This window comes from Heterocephalus glaber, unplaced genomic scaffold, assembly GCF_053883595.1.
Source record: "Heterocephalus glaber isolate CG9 unplaced genomic scaffold, H.glaber_assembly_v1.0 deba00001572, whole genome shotgun sequence".
NCBI classification, from domain to species: domain Eukaryota; kingdom Metazoa; phylum Chordata; class Mammalia; order Rodentia; family Bathyergidae; genus Heterocephalus; species Heterocephalus glaber.
In genome coordinates, this window is record NW_028258357.1 from 20,004,528 (window position 1) to 20,022,104 (window position 17,577).

General features: G+C 44.4%; 1 long non-coding RNA gene across 1 annotated transcript; it reads right to left on the reverse strand.

The window, feature by feature from the left end:
* Positions 1 to 315: 315 nt before the first annotated feature.
* On the reverse strand, positions 316 to 8,309 carry LOC110349123 (uncharacterized). The gene is made up of 4 exons (XR_002394876.2): positions 8,176 to 8,309; positions 1,047 to 1,196; positions 817 to 911; positions 316 to 477 (listed from the first exon to the last, which is right to left on the reverse strand). It is a non-coding gene; the product is annotated as an uncharacterized LOC110349123 (long non-coding RNA).
* Positions 8,310 to 17,577: the final 9,268 nt, after the last annotated feature.

Sequence of the window (17,577 nt, forward strand, 5' to 3'; positions counted from 1 at the left end):
TCTATCCACTCTCATTTTCATCCCAGAGAAGCGAGTTAGAGGTGGTTAGAAATAGCACAGAATCAGCTGGCCCAGGCAGGAAATGATATTCCTCATCTTAGCACTGTGCTTTGACCAACTGAGCTAAGCTGTAGCCCGGCATCTGAGAGTAAGGGGATAAACATCACAGTAAATACAAAACCTTCTTGGCACATCCATGCTGCACCACTTAGGGTATCTATTAAGATATCTAATTAATAGGATTAACAGGATATCTATTAAGTTTTAGAACAGAGACCAATATAACAGTGGTCAAAATGAGTTTAGAAATTTAATCACGTCCCTGTCCAAATATAAGAAGTAAGGAGCTGGCATTGAAGATCCACAGTAGCAGCAATCTCTCTTGTTCAACTTTCCTCAAGGTGCTGTGTCTTCCATCGGATCCAAGATGGTGGCAATCATATTCACACTCAAGCCAGGGGTGAGAGAAAGACGCACCTGAAATCACATTCAACCTGCTCATACGTGGAATTCAGTGGCACAGACACATCTTTCAGAAAAAAATCAAGGGTTCTACTACTCTGAAAGATAAGGTAAGGACAGACACTGTCAGGCAACAGTCTGGTTATATATTTCAAAAGGACAATTACATGCTACTGAACAATAAAGGAACAATGACGAGTAATTCACCTATATTATTTAAATTTCACAAAGAATTTTCGTGTACTTTTGTCATTTTGCTCTCACAAAGTTCTGTGAATTAGTGGTGCTCAAGAAACAGACTGGACAGTTCAGAAAAGCAGACTATGAACAGCTATTACCAGCCACTACACTTACTTTAAAAGCCACTTGATTCTGCAAAAGATAGCGTTTCTGAGAGAAGTGGAGATCTCTCCTTTTGGGAGGCATAGGTGAAAGCTGGTTGGGAAGAACTGTGGAAAGAGTAAAGATAGAGAATAGGGGAGGCTGACCTTGAGGAGCTCAGCACATGGACAGGACCACAGGCATGAGAGGTGTTTGGAAGGACACACTTACTCTTAGGAGAGAATTGCTGTTATGCCAGTTACCTTCATCAGGGAGTCTTCTCATCACAGATGGCAGGTTAGCCTGAGGGTGATGGCTATGTCATCCAGAGGACAAGATCTCAGTGTCCATGTCAGTGGAGATTTCAGGATTTTGGTTTCTGTTTTTCTATCTTGTTTCCCATTTCTAGGTTGCTGTGGTGGACACAAATGTGGGGTGTTTAATCCAGGGTGTTCTGGGAGGGCTCTTGGAAGGTTGGTATGATGCTTGACCCTCAGTGGTCACAAGGAACCTGAGCTCAAGACGCATGTAGTCTGTACTTCCCACCTTTCCCAGGCCAAAAAATCATTTGAAGATTTTTGTTGAATATGGGTTCTGATCTAGTAGACCCAGCCTGGGCATTGGACTCTGTTTCTTGGGAATCTCCCAGCTGGGGCTGGTCCTTCTGGTCCCTGGACCATGGTTTGATTAGCCTGAGTCGCTGACGCACAGCATTGTGAGCCAAATACATGGCTGTTGCTCTAAGCCAATACGCTTTGTGCTCATTTTATCTCAGGCAGCACATGGTGGCTGCTCCAATCAACGCACTGTTACTAGTTCTTTAGGATGTCTGTAACAAAGCACCACACACAGTGGCTTAAAGCAATAGAAATTTGTTTCCTCATAGTTCTGGAAACCAAAAGACTGGCATCAATGTTTATTCTGGGGCTCTGAGGGCAAATCTTTTCTGTGCCTTTTCTAAGCTCCAGTGGTCACTACAATCCCTGGTGTCCCTGGTGTTCCTGGGCATTTAGGCATGTCCCTCTCCTGTCTGACTCTTACCACATGGCATTCTCTTGTCTGTGTGTCCAAACATCCCACATTTTCTGAGGACACCAGTCATCGGATTAGGGATACCCTGATCCAATATCACCACAACTTGATGACAGCTTCAAAGACTATTTCCACCTAAGATGACGTGCTTGTGGACAAACTTCAAACCCACACATTGGAATTATTCATATGGGAAATCCCATTCAGGATTCTAAATAACACCTGTCCCAAGAATCTTTGGGACATCAGCCCTTGGTAAGTTGCACCTGTGTTCTCTAGGATTTATTTGTGAATTCCAGCTAGGATTCTGAGTGCTAGCTCTTTTTTTAATCATAATTTGTTTTTATTCATTAAGTTTATTGGTACAGTTTAGGTATACAATGTGATGACATTCATCATTGGGAATTTGTACCTTTACATGATATATCTTGGCTCTTATTTTTTCCCCATTCCCCTGACCTCTCTTCCACCCCTCTACCTCTCCCTATTTACAAAGACTTGTTTCCGTTTTTTCCTTTTTCATATTTTATCTATGTGCCAAGAGCAGAGACTTTGGAAAACATTAATTTTTAATTTTTGGTGTGTAAATTATCTCACTGATCTTTACAATTCTCCTCAAATGTAGGTATAATGGTTTATGGCTCAGAGATCCTAGGAAATTGGCTAAAACCATACAATAAATATATTCAGCAACAGATATTTGTCCATCTGATTTTGAACATGATGTTTCTGTTGTACCATGGTGTTTCTCCTTAGGTTATCAGAAGGTCTGAGTTCTTGTCCTACTCTATTTTCCATTAAGTGGTGTGACCTAGAATGCCTTAATTTTGCTGAAATTCCTCCTTTTGATATAGAGCTAATAAATACATAAATGGGTTATTATGAATACCTAGAAGATGAAGTAAATTGTGTGGCTAGGGCTGGGTTTGGGGTTAGACAATGTTCAGTCAGAGGCTTAGCCAGGTGTGTGGTGCACACCTGTAAGCCCAGATTCTGGGAGGCTGAAGCAGGAGAATCATAAGTTCAAACCCGGCCTGGAAAACAGCAACTTAGCCAAGTCCTTGGCCCAAAATAAAATGTAAAAAAAGGATGGGGGATGTGGCTCAGTGCAAAGGCAGCCCCTGGGTTTAATTCCCAGTAACACACACACACACACACACACACACACACACCCTCGAGATTTGGCTCCAACTATGTGACTCTGGGGCATGTCAATATTAGCTTTGGAAGCTTTAATTTCTTTATCTGTAAAAAGGAAATAATCACATAGCCTATTTCAGAGAAGTACTGCAAAAATTAAATCAGATGATATACAACACATTTAGCTCAGTATATGGCCATTGTAAGCCCTCAAAGATGAACTACAATTAACTATTTTAAAAGCATTTTCTAAAGTGCAAAGTTCTAATTAATAGCAATTATTAAAATTGTGTTTCATTTGAGGTTCCATGGGGTACCACGCTCTTCGAAGTTAGGATGATTTCTCTGGGCTTTTTCTAACCAAACACCACCCTGGCTTGGCTATCAACCATCACTCATACCTCTGTACAACCAAAAACGAAGACCCGTTCCTCTGGCTGGAGATTTTTCACATAGGAAGACAAAAGCAGTTGGCAAAGAGGTCTCCGATGTTCACTTCCGGGAGCAGAAGGAGCTGTCATCCTGTTTTAGGCCGAGAGAGGCCTCAGAGCTCCTGACAGGGCCTCATAAGCTCATCCGGGTTTGCACACATGGTGACCTGCACAACCTGCATTGGTCTGCGTTGTTCCAAGTTACCATGTGGCTGGCCTCCCTACATCTGTTTCAGCTTGAGCGACTCAGAGAAAGACCACATACCTACCAAAACACACCAGGGTTCTCCAATAAGCTTTGGGAACATTCTCCTTGCTCCCCCGGCTAATACCTCAGGGGAACCCTCATTCAACCACTTAGCTTCTATTTCCATCCCTTCTCCATGTCTTACAGTCGCGTGTCTCCTACTCAGCCAAAGGCCAATGCATGTGCACATTTCCAAGCTCTCAGGGACTTCACTGGATGGATAGATCCAGGTACTTTCACCCTCAGGAATTTGACCGCAGTTATTTAGGCCAGGGATCAATCTCAGCCCCAAAGGAACTTATCTGCTATTGTGATTTAAAATCTCTGATCCCTTACAGTGACCCAGTGCCCAGACACCCATTCTCTCTTGAGAAGGCTGGAGTGGAGACACTGGTAAAGGGATGAATGAGCTCAGCCTGGCTGAGGGAAGGCAGGAAACAGAAGCCACTAAGAAGCGGAAGTCAAGGACAGAGGGACAGCCTGGGCAGAGGGAGGGAGCTTTGAGCACCAAGCAGTGTGAGTAAAAGGGTGCTCTGAGAGACTCTTACTGCCATGGCTATGGAGACACCAGAAACTCAGTCCAGGGAACCCAAGTTTCTGAGTCATCCCAAGTGGTGAGCTATACTGAATGAATTCATTTCTTGACTGAAAAGTAACAAAATTTAAATATGGCATCTTAAGAAAAAAGGCAAATGTGTTGGACATATAAGGGAAAGCTCTTAAAATACAAGAGTAACTGAGGAAATAGGCTTGGCAAAGAATGTTAACAAGGCCTTAGTCAGCCTTCCATTACTGTGACAAATACTGGGGATAAATCAACTTAAAAAGTAGGAAAGGTTTATTTTGGTTCATGGTTTCAGAGGTTTTCGTCTGTGGTCACTTGGCCTATGGTGGCACAGTATATCGTGGCGACAGTACATGGAAAAGTAGGCAGAGTTCCCAGCATCTCTAACTTTCCAGGGTTTCCACTGTACCTTTGGCTTCACCATCACAGCTTCGCTTCACCCTCTGCCCTTTCTTGGGCTTCTAGCAGGGACTGTAACTCTGTCACATATGTTTCCCTGGCATCCTAGGCCATCTTCTGAAGTCTGGGTGGAAGCCTCTATGATCCCATAACTTTTAGACTCTGCATGCCTGAAAAATCAGTATTATATGCATGATACCAAGGTCAACTGCCAGCATGAACACAAGCTGCCCCCTTTAGATCATGGCTGTTGTGGCCTCTGAGTGCCTGGATAGCTGAGCTGGGGGATGCATTTCCCTAGACAGTCTGAATGAGAAGGTGTCCCAGGGACTCTCTTTCCAAGCGGAAGACTTATGCTTTTGTACCCTTGAGCCTGTGATGGGTTCAGTCATGCTGATTTCTGAGAAGCCTGCAAAGTATCTTTCGTCTTGTCCCTTGTCTTCGTTACTTTTCTCCTTACTGAGACACAATACCAGACACCTGAAACTTTAAGGAGGAAAGGTTTATTTTGGCTCAGAATTTGTAGAGGTTTCAGTACATGGTCAGCTGCCTCCAAGCCAGGACAAAAGAGAAAGACCTCATGGCATGGTGGCAAGAAGCAGAAAGAGAACAAAGGAGGAGGAAGAAAGATGGACCCTTCCAGGTCATGCCAGCCACCCACAACTTCTGACCAAGATTCCCCTCCCAACATCACATTTTGCTATAATTCCACTCATCAGTAGACTCATCAGTGGACAGAGGATCATACCCCGTGATCCAATCACCTCCTCAAATCCCCACTTATGAATGCATGAGGCTTTGGGGTGACATCCAGATACAAACCACAGATCACTGCACAAAGTACTTGAACTCTTTTTAATGTTAATCTTTCAGCAACATGCTGTTCTTTACCTCAACTTTGCAGATGTTTCTGGCAAAAGTGTAAACTTAAAATAATTCAGTTTTGCTTTTTGCTCTTATAGATCTGGCTATAAGCAGATAGCAGAGGCCCTACCATAGCCTGAATGTTGGGCTTCTTTGAAAACACACACACACACGTGTGTGTGTGTGTGTGTGTGTTTCTGTGAAATATCTGTTCATACATGTTGCTCATTTTTAATTTAACTGGCTTTCATTTGTTATTTTTACTGTTGAGTTTTGAAAGTTACTTGTATACTTTAGATACTTATCTTTTAATCAATTGTGTGATTGCAAATTTGTTTTAGGCTGTAGCTTGTCTGTTTATCCTTTTTATGTAGAATTCAAAAATTAAGTTTCTATTTCTAATTTTGTTGCAGTCTGTTTTATTAATTTTTCTTTTGGCATAGATTTATTTGGCATAAATTTATTTGGGTTTCTTCTTTTTGGGGTTCATGAAGCTTTTTGGCTCTGTAGGTCTATGGGATTTTTTTGTTTAGTTTTTTGTCAAATTTGGGACATTTCAGTAACTCCTAAAAACATCTGTAAATCCTATCTTTTTCTCCTGACCTTTTAAGACTATAGTAATATAAATATTGAATCTTATCAGGTCCAGGTAGCATAACAAACTGGAATCCAGGTATTAAAAGAAATGAAGCGAGCCACAATTCCTATTGTCAAGGAGCTCACAATGGAGTGGGGAGCACAGATGTACAAATGAGAGGCCATGATACAATGGGTAAATACCATAAGAGCAGGAATTAAATGGTGTGAAATCACCGAAGGGACTCCTCATCTGGGAGAGGCCGCGGAAGTGTTGGGAAAGCATTCACATTGGTATTGGGTGGTAGGTTTGGAAGAGGTTTACCTGGTAAAAAGTGGAAGGAAATGATATGTGAAGAACAGAAAACTGCATGTTCCAACATGCAGAGGCCTTTGGGTAGGGAATTTTGGGTTGTCTATTTCGGTTACAGTGTGTGTGTGTGTGTGTGTGTGTGTGTGTGTGTGTGTGTGTGTGTGTGCCTGTGTGCACTTTGGAGGGAAGAAGTTACAAAGGATGATATTAAAATGATAGAACAAGATACTAAAGGTATTTGACCATGACAGACTTTGTACTCTACTCAGCAAGTGTGTTGTCCCTGGGTGATAGTGCCAGTTGATGTTTTCAAGTAGAAGAATGATTGCTCAGTTGTTAGAGATAAACTGTTGGCATCACATATGGCCTCCTAGGGAGAGACTAGCAGCAAGGGATCATTAAGAAGTTTTTAGGATAATCTGCTTGTCAGAGATGAAGATCTAAACAAAGGAAGTTGGTGTCAGTAAGCAGAGAGAAGATGATGTATCCATATTGCTTAGAAAATATGGAATAAGAGAAGAACCAAAGAATGCTCTAAATTCTCTGGGTGAGCCTCTTCCAGGTAGGGGTGATGTTAACATGACACAGGGACAGAAGAAACACGGGAAAGACACTGATGGGCTGAGTTTAGCAAAGTGGCAATGTCCAAGTCGCTAGTTCAGTGACTTCTGAAAAGAGATCAGAATGGAAGGCCCATTAGATTTGAAATAATTTAGAAATAGGGTTTTATTAGTTTGCTACTATTTCCATAGAAATTACTACAAAACATTGCAACATTTATTTTCTTTTGAAGTGTGAAATGAGTCTTTTGACACTGAAATCAAAGGATAGCACAGCTGAATTCCTTCTGCCGTTCCTAGGGAGAGATTTTGCCTACTTACATCTTCTAACTCCTGCATCCCTTGGCTCATGGCCCCTTCATCCATCTCAAAGTGCATCAGCTGCTTCCTTTGTCACCTGTGCTCTGATCTCCCCCATCTGCCAGTCCAGATAGTCCAGGATAATATTCTCATCTTAAAACACTGAACTTAAAAACATCTGCAAAAGTCTCCTGTTTTCTTCCTTTTCCAGTACTGACCATTGAACCCCAGGGCCTTCACACTAAGCTACATCCATAGCCCTTAAAGATTTTTTTTTTTCTATTTTAAGACAAGGTTTCACTAAGTTGCTAAGTTTCCCAGGCTGAGCTTGAACTTTTGATCCTCATGCCTCAGGCTCCCAGAGTGCTGGAATTACAAGGGTCCTCCAAAATTCTCAACCACAAAATTCCTTAGTCCTGTAAGGTGACACGTTCTTTGTTTGTGGGGACTCAGATATAAATATCTTTGGGATCTAGGGGGTGTTGTTCAGCCTATCACAAGGGCCAATGAGAAAAATGTGATAGAATGAGGGAAGGGAAAACATGAATGCAGAGATCGGGAAAACATGAATGCAGAGATCGGGAAAACATTAGTATGGAGAAAGAAGGGAGATACTTGCTGCTTGCATAGTAAATGTTTCTTAGAAGTCAATGAATCAAGAAATTTCTAAAAGGAGAATTTATGCTCCTCTCAGAAGTGTCTCTGTGGCCGGCCCCATTAGCCTGCCAGGTGCCACGTTTACCTTGTCACCAGCCCGTGAAGTCAGCAAAAACAGTGAATGGTGGGTGTGTGAAGCAACCTTCTGGGCCCTTTTCTCCAGTTCCTGATTTATTTGCTTTCCAGGTCTGAACTTTGCCCTACTCAGCTCTGAGATCCTGGTTTACCCACAGGTCCAGACACAATGTTCAGGAACGCAGCCCTCCATCTCCCTCTGCAGAAGCCAGGTTGGCCTCCCTCTGTCCTACCTTCTCTCACCGTGGTAGCAGTGAGCAACACAGCTTTCCAGACCCCTGGGCTTCCACTTCTGGAATGGGTTTTTCCTTACTTCAGGACCCTTGAATGGAGAGGGGAGCTTGGATTATTCTGGCATCATTCCACAGGACTTCCCATCCTTTTTGTTGTTGTTGTCTTTTGAGAGGGGCCTGGCTATGTAGTTCAGGCTGGCCTTGAACTCACTATGTAGCCCAAACTGGCCTGGAACTTGTGGTAATCCTCCTGCCTCAGCCTCCTGAGTGCTGGAATTATGGGCGTGTGCCACCACACCCAACAGGACTTTCCATTTTAACAAGGGGAAGTACCCAACCCAGAGAAGGACTTTTCTCAGACATTCAGGGAAGCCATGTGGCAATGGTTGTCTGTGCCTGGGTGATCTGCCCACCATCCTAGCAACATATTCTACTCCAGTAATTCCAGAGCCACACAGAGCAGGCGAGCCGAGCTCCTCTAAAAAGAAAGGGGGGGGGCTGCTATGACTACAAGAAAGAAAGGCAGAATGCTGGACCAACAACAAAGCGGATGTTCACAACACGGCGAATAGACTCCAAACTTTCTACTAAGAAAGGATGGCATTCCTGTAGCATTATCAAGAACTGTGCACACAGAGAACCTATATCAGAAGGAGCACGCGATGATTAGGCCTTTAATCATGCAACCCTAACACCTGGCATTCGTGTAAAAATGCTACAAAAGGATTATATTCTTGTAGCCTCCAGTGCAATGCCTGGCACTGAGACAAGATTCAATAAACACTTGATGAATTGGTAAGTCAGTGAATGAAGATACTGAATATAGGAATATAGAGATGTCAATCTGTAATCTACAGGTGATTTGGGGGAATCAGAGCAGAATTTTTTTTTAAAGAAGACTATTTTTGTGGACATATCCAGTTGTAAAATTTTTAAATGTAGACTTCCAAACCAGTATGTTAAAAACTCCACCTCATGGTCACACGCTGGCTTTAGAAAGCGGGAGCTACTGAAAGGTTTTTTGTATAATCTGATTAAGGGGCTGAGTAAGAAGAGGCAAGAGGTTAACGATTGGTGGTTTTAACACCACATTTACCTAAGCTGAAAGGGTTTTTCTAAAGATCTTTAAAAACCTTTGTGAAGTGTGTAATATGAGGGCTGGGCTTGGAGCCCAGAGTTAACACATCCCGGTCCTTCTGCCCCTCTGTATGGCCAGAGTGCTTCCACACCTACGCTAGGAGACAGCTCTCCCTCACTGTCATCTGAGACAGAATTCCGTGGTGCTATGGCACCATCAGAAATCTGTAGGTTTTTATTCTGAATGGTTTGACTAGTTATCAGATGCCACTTCCAAAGAGGCAAAAATTGGGTCTTGGGGTGGAGAGAGATCTTAGCTATCTCTTCAGAGGGCCACATAAATAGATATGAAGTGTATCCCTGATAATCTCATGGTGCCAGTTAGGAGAAAATGGCTAAAAGTTTTCTTAGAAAAGCAATAGTAACAATTGATGATGATAACAACGATGATGATATTTTTCAAACGTTGAGAAATCCTGAGTTATAAGGAAGTACCTGAAATATACTGGTGCTATTCCTTTTATCATGCTTACTCTGCCCTAAGAAAAAAGATATCATATTGGGAATGATCAGACTTGAGTGATAATTTTCATAGCTATCATCGATGTTTATTCATTCATTCATCCACTCGTCAAATATTTATTAGGTAATTTCTATGTTCTACACATGGTACTAGTCTCTGGAATTATCGTAATAAAAGGGCAAGCACTTTTCCCTCAGAGTTCATATTTGGGGATGGAGCATGATAAATAAATTCCATGTATGTCTAAGTAGTAATAATTATGAGAATTAAGATGATTATAATAGCTGTCAAAATAATAATCTTAAAAATTTATGTGATAAAGATTACAGAAATTTCAAAAGCACAGTGGAAAAAAATGACATTTGAACTGGGTCTCAAGTGGCCAAAGGACTGGTAATTCCAGTCCCAAAAGTTTCTAGGCAGAGAGAGGAGGCAGGCAGAGTTCTCGGGCTGGGAGAGGCAGGGCCTTGGGGTCCGTCGCGCTGGCTGGGCTGGCAGTGGCAGGCTCTGGTGCTGGGCTCTGGGCAGAGTCAGAGTCCTGTGACCTTGGGGGAGTCGCCCAGGCTGCTGGTCTGGGGTGCCCTGGAGGATGCTCTTGCCCCCCGGGGCCTGGACAAGCATGGAGGGAGAGTTCAGATTCCTCCAAAACCAGAACCTGCCCCTTCCACTGTTGATTTTTGAGGGACAGGCGTTTTTCTCCGTCTGACAATCTGCTTCTGCTGTACTTCGGGGCCATGTTGTGGGGACAAGCACAGGGCTCGGGCTGGGGGCTCCGGGCTCCGGAACCCCACCCGTCAGTAAATTACTGGGTGACTCCTGCCAGGCCATTCCGGGATCTGTGCTTCCAGACCCTCATGGGGAGCACCATTAAGACCCCTCCTACGACACAGACTCTGTGATTCTATCACCCTTGCCAGAGCCGGGAGGACTCAAACCCCTCACGCAAACTCACCAAACTCTCCTAAAATAATAAAGCCATTTCCTGGGGAAGGGTTGGCAGGAGCAGTGGGGAGCCTCTTGCAGGGTGTGATGAAACCCAGTCCCAGCCGAATATTAGGTTAGAGAGGGGTCTGTGATGGGCGAGGGCTGGCGAGAGAAGAGAGAAGGCAGACAGAGGGCTGGGAGGGAGAAAGTTTAATTGCAATTGTTTGGCCTGCTGATCCCCGGCAAATGACAAGAAGCCCCGAAGGAGCGGCCAACGCAGATATTTGAAAAGCAGAGGCGGCGGGGGATGGTTTGGCCTCTCCCTCCCCTCCGAGGCTGTTTGAGGAGCGGTCTACAGCGCTGACAAGCACGGGTTTGGGAGGCCATTGAAAAGTTTTGGGCCTAAATAGGGTAGGCAGCTTGGCTTAAGTGTTGCTAAGGAATACCTGGCAACGGGCAACAATAGGCCTTTCAGAGAATCCGGGGCAAACAGTGACCGTGGTAATGGGGTGGGCTTCAGGGTCTCCTTGCCCGGCCGGGCCCCTCCCCTGCTCACACAGAGGCCTGGGCACTGGGCTATGTTCCGGAAATTCCCCGCACAAAGCCCCATTCAGCGGGAGGCGGGCCAATGCGTGTGCTTTGGGGGGGTGGGGGTGGGGCGAGGGGGAGGGGTGCCGGAGAAGGCGCTTTGCTGCCAAAAAAACACAAAAAACACACCCTCTCGAGGCTCTTTCTTCTCGCAGAGACTAAGAGAGGCACAGAAAGTGCTAAGTTTGTAAAAGAGGCTGAAAAGGTTCAGAAAAAGTAGCATAAAAGGGGCTGGGGAACGCCCCCTGAATTTTGAACAGAGCGCAGAAAAGGGACCCTAAAAAGCAATTAGGGAAGCTGCTTGTAAATGAGGAGGCGGCTCGTTCGGGGTGGGGGGCCGAGGCCGAGGTAGGTGTGCCCGGGAGGCGGAGGAGGTGCGGGTGGGAGCAGGTGAGGGACGGAGCGAGGCCCGAGCCCAGGGGACCTGTGGGAGGGGCCGTGCTCCCAGCGCCCACTCCCCCGAGTGAGTTCCAGTTCTGACTCGCACTGTTCAGCCGCCCCGCCCTGCCTGGTTTTGTCCTCTGGAGGAGGCCGCGGAGCCTGGGACGTGCCCAGCACCGGGGGGCTGGGGGGGGGGGGGGCTGAGCCGCGCATCTCTCCAGCCTCCTCGGTCTCTGCCAACCAGGGAGGCCCCGGGCCCTGGTGCCGGATACCTGCTGTCCTTTCCTCGCCACTGAGTGACCGGCAGGATGCTCCCGGAGCTGGGTGTCGCCCAGAACCAGCGAGCCGGGCCAGCAGAGGAAGGGAGGCAGCCAACAGATGAGTGCTCTACACATTCCACGTGCCCGAGCTGCGTAACATTCGTGCTCAAACACCCTACTCAACCTCTCTAAAGATAATAATTTTACATTTCCAGCAGCATGTGCACAGTGACAATTATCTGTATCCCTACTGTGTCGCAGCACCAACCAATAATCAAGAGAATTATGTTCCAGTTGAAAGCAGATTTAAATAAACAGACCCTAAATGGGAGCCAATAATAGATGTACCAAAATAGTGCGGGGAGCAAGCAGCCATTCAGATAGGAGCTGTTGAGCTGAAGGGAGAGTGGCATCCAGACCCTGGGGTGTGGAGCTCCTGTCTGGAGCTCAGTCTCTTGTCCCTGCAGACCTGACCAGTTCACTGTCCTACACCCAGCCGAGGACCCTCCTTTCTTTCCTCCCTCCCCCACCTCTTCCTCCTTCCCTTCGACAGAGTCCTGCTTCCTTATCACCTAGGGATATTTAGGCACCTTCAGCAAAACGATTTTTGTGTCCCTCTGCTCAAGATTAAAACCAGTCATGTTGGCCCTTTCTGAAGCAAGGGAGGAGGATATTAGCTCTTTAAAAGAAAACCAAACTGTCATTTTAGGACAAGGGAGAATGGGTTGCTGAAGAGGCAGAAGAATGGAGAACCACTACACTTAGACATCAGGTACTGTTAGAGGTTACTCCCGGTGCTAGGCGTGGCCCTCTGCCCTGAGGATTCAGAGGGGAAAGTGATGGTCCCTTGTCCTCAAGAGCTTCCACTAATGCAGGGAAGATAACCAGGCCCAGGTAACCGTGGTTCTGCATTTCCAGTAATGAGTATGTGTACAGCATACAACAGGGACAGCAGAGAAGGGCTTTGCAGGTGAGGGGAAGGAGATGTCAGGAGGACCAGGATGTGCCTCTAAGGGTGAGCAACACAGAACCTAGAAGGGATCTTCCTGGCAGAGGAAGCAGTGTGGTCAAAGGCCTGGATGCAAAGGAAGGCTCTATTTGTTTGGGCCTCAGGAAGTCCTTCAACAAGAACAGTTTCAAAGTGAGATATCAGAGACAACTGGGACAGGAGGTGCTAAAAAGTAGGGAGTGACAACAAAGGACATGGCTTTGATCTAACCGGGAGGATGAGGCAATGAACAGGAACCTCATTTCTGCTTGCTCCTTGTTTTCCATGGGGACTTCTATTGTCAGTGCTCTTTTGGCTTCCTGTTTCCTCCTTTTAGAAGTTCTCTCCCAGATCTCTGCTTCTTTACTTCCTCTTGCTCAGGAGTCGGTTGCTGGGCTCCATGTCTCTTCTGTTCCACATGGAGTAAATTCTGATCTGCTGCTGGCCACAGTGTAACAGGAATCTGTCCTTCCTGGTTTGACATATCTGTGGATGCCCCCCAGTGAAGCAATCTAATTCTGGAGAGCATTGTTAGGATGCTATTGTTGTCCCAAGTGTCAGCCTGGTTCTTCTACATTTTCATTAATAAGTCTGACATTTTGATCTCAGTCTACCTTTGGTGTCTCACCTTCAGCAGAGCATAGACGTACTAGCTTTTAACCTCTTGAAGTGCCACAGTGAACCGAGCAGGTTAGACTGCTTCCTGGAGAGAGGGATGGAGGGCATTGAGGATATCTGCCCAGAGGCATGGTATGTTCAAAAGGCCTCTTTGGCAGTTGGGTAGAAAATGGATTGTAGAGGGCAGGATGTGATTTTGGGGGAAGGAGGTGATGAAGACCTTAATTGGGAAGGAAGTCTTAGTGCAGAATTTGAGAAGAGGTAGCGAAAGAATATGTTGGGAAATATGTTTTGGAATAACAGCAATTGGTTGTAGGGTAAGGAGGAATCTAGATTTCTGCTAAGTCAATTGGAGTCTCATTTGATGGGACAGAGAAGAAATATGAGGTCGGATGGGAGAGGGGATCATGAGTTCATTTTGTGACAAGTCTCAGAGGCAGTTAGACTTACACAGGCCCAGAGCCCCGTGGAAGATAACAGCTGAATTTACAAACCCAGTGAGAAATGACTGGTGGAGCACAGAATAAGAGAAGAGGCCAAGAGAGATGACAGGGTGAGGCCAGGGGAGGTGTGTAGATGCAAACCCACATTTAAATCAAATTATCAGAAACCCACTCAGTCTTTACCGAGTGCTAGGGAGACATATTATACTTTGCTTTATTCCCAGAGCTGAGCGGAGTGTCTGGCATACAACAAAGGCAATCGACATTACTTTAATATGTAGGTCACCACTTTCCAAAATGTCCAATGTTCAAGTCTTTCTTGTCTGGTTTGTGTTTGTTTTTTGTTTATTTGAGATATGGGTGAAGCATGTATCAATTACACATGTACACTATTTTGTTAAACTCTTCACACAACTCTATGAAGTAGAAACTAATGGAATTATAATAGAATTAGAATTAGAATTAAAACAGAAATTAATGGAATGAAGGAAACTGAGGTTGCAGTGCAGCAGTCAAGCTCTGAACCCCAGCCTGGCCAACTACACGTGAACCACAGGCCATGGGGCTTCTTTCCAAACAGAGGTGGCTGAATTTCCATCTTTAGCAGTTTCCTGCCTAGCAGGGAAATAAAATATCCTCTCACAATAGCAGAGCAAAACCACAAGGTGTGAAGTAAGTAAGGAAATGCCGCACTGATAAGGTACCAAGGAAAGATATCATTAGATACACAGTTAGACAGGGTTAGCTTGGATCTGTAACTTGTTTATTGAGCAATGTTAAGAGCTATAAATCTCAAATTTCCTCATTCTTATGCAGGCGGGAAATATTTCTTCACGGGTACATTTCTGCCTTTGTCCCTGTGGGAAAGCATCTTGCACAAAGCTTAATGTCCAAGATGGAATCTCCCTTTGCCGAATTTTTTCTTTCTCCTCCACCTTAACAGGAAAAACACCCCAAAACCCAAAACCAAAAACCAAACAAACTTCTAAAAGACTTCAAATCCAAAGAGTACCAAGAATACAGAACTATATTTATTTTCAAAATATTATTGTGAAAAATTGTGTTTTTATTAGGAAAATTCTAACAGCAAAGATAATACGATGATATTTAAATCTTGATGAGAAAGTAAAAGGGTTTTTCTTTGTAAAAAACAACACAGAGGGCCAGGGATTTAGCTCAGTGGCTTCACCGCCTGCTGCACAAGTGCAAGGACCCGAGTTCAATCCCCAGTACAAAACAAACGAACAAACAAACAAAAAAACCCAAACCAACACCCCCAGGAAAACAGCTATAACCAAGACTAAGGAGTAGAATGTCTCATCTTCTAGATGACGTTCTATTTCTTGGCTAGTGATTTTTTAAAAAGAGTTTTTATTTATTTTTACCCTGTAGCCATACATTGTTATTTAAAGCTATCTGTCAGAATTAAGAAAGCAGTGTACTTCATTAATTCATCTGCTCAGGAGTAATTCATGGAAGATGAGATTAAATTTTTTGCCTATATTCATAATTCTTTAAGAATACTCTATCTTTTATGAGAAAAATTCTCATTATTACCTGTGATAAAAGGAAACAATAAAAAGTTTCCGTGTTTTTAATAATTGGTTTTTCAGGACCACAGACAGCTCAGGATGTTTTAGTTACTCCCCTCCTTCCCAAGTGTATTTCATTTCATGGTCAAAAGTAAAATTACAGACACATTCATCTATACATTCTTTATTTTCAAATTTATGGCTTTCCCCTAAGAGAAAAAAGCCACATTTAGAAACACTAGACCATTAATCCATCTTGTCCACTTTCATTCATTTTTGGAATTCTGTTTCAATTTAATCACTCAGTGTATTCAGCATGATTAACCAAGATGCAGGTTCTCCTCAAATTCTCCCTTCAAAATGTCCTTGATACATTAAAGCAAAGCTTTCTGACTGGGGTTGAATGCACATTTGAAAAGGGCTGGTAGACAGGGGTCTGCAAAAGACTAGATTTGCAGGACACTGTCATTCCGGGTTCATGCGCACTGAGGAGTGAGGCATATAAATGCCATCTAGTCCTCACCTCTGTACAAGTGAGGACCTCCCATACTGAAGGATGGAGTGGAAAAGATAAAGAAGTGTGGATAGAGAAAGCCGAGATAGTTGGAAGCAGGTTGATATACCCAGCTGTATCATTCAATCCAAATGCTTTCAGTTGCTAGTGGGAGAAATCTAAACAGATGGATCTGAAGGGTGAAGGAAAATTGGTGGTTAAATATGGGAAAGTGAAGGCGAATGCAGCTTCAGGGCCAGTTGTGTTCTGTTGCTCCGATTGCACACTGGAACTCTTTCTCTCTCTCTCAGCTTGGCCTTTCTCTTCACTGACTTCCCTCTCAGAAGTTTTTTTCCCTCAGGCCAGTGAGGTGCCCCACAGGCTCCAGGCCCATGTCCTTCCAGTATCGCTACTCCGTCCTGGCCCGGTTTTTACAAAGCCATCACTGTGTCATGGGATGGACATGCCAATTGCTTCAGCCTTGGTTAGGTGCCTGTTCCTCAAGCTACAGGCAGACTTGGATGCAGAAGAAACACTTGGACCAGGAGAAGAAGAGAGATTCTTCAAAGAATTCACAGGAAGAAAGGCTCGCAGACAGTATGGCCAACATTCACTTGAAACTGGAACTGGAACAAAGTATCCCAAACTAGGAAGCTTAAATAGCAGAAATACATTGTCTCGGGGCTGGGAGTCTGAATCAAGATGTCAGCAGGCCTGATTCCCCTAGGGCCACAGACGAGCTTCTTTTCTACTCCAGGCCTCTCTGGCTCCTTGATGTCATCTTTTCTGTGTCTCCTCACATCCTCTTCCCTCTGTGCGTGTCGATCTCCCCAGAGGGCCACGTTTCCTTCTTTTGTAAGGTCCCAGTCATTTTGGATTGCAGCTCACTTCCGGGACTCGTTTGAACTGACCACTTCTGTAAAAGACCCCATCTCCACATAAAGTCACATGCTGAAGTCCTGGGGACCAGGGCTCATATATCACTTTTGTCGGGGGACATAATTCAACCCCTGGTATGCCCCTATCCTGGAGCTACATCCTCCCCTACTCAAAATACCACAGTTTCTGCTTTTTAAAAATTTAAATCTTAGTTTTAGGATTTGCTTTTCACCCAGAAAGCCTTCTGTTGGTGGTTAACTAGGATAGTTCCATGGCCCTCTCCCCTCCAAACCCTGAGAATATGATGAACAAATTAGGGGAGACATTTTCCCTGATTTCATTTACAATGTAGATGTGCATTTAGGAAAAGGAACATTATATATACATAAATATGTACAAACTGACTTTGTAATTGTTTTGTATTTATCAAATTGTTTGTCCCTCAGAAATTCTCTGCAAAAAGGAATATCATTTAACTTGGCTTAAACTAGTGCTCCCCAAATGTACATAGGGCATGACTATAAACATCCTGAAGAGAAGTGCTGTGGACCTCCAGGCTGGGAAGTTATTCCTGGTCATATCCAAGAACAACAGTACTAAGGAATTCTTTGGTTCCTACACTTTGATTGGCAGAATTATCCCCTCTCTCCCTTTAGGTATGCTTCCCCTTTACTCAGCACCAGAGACTCTTAGGTG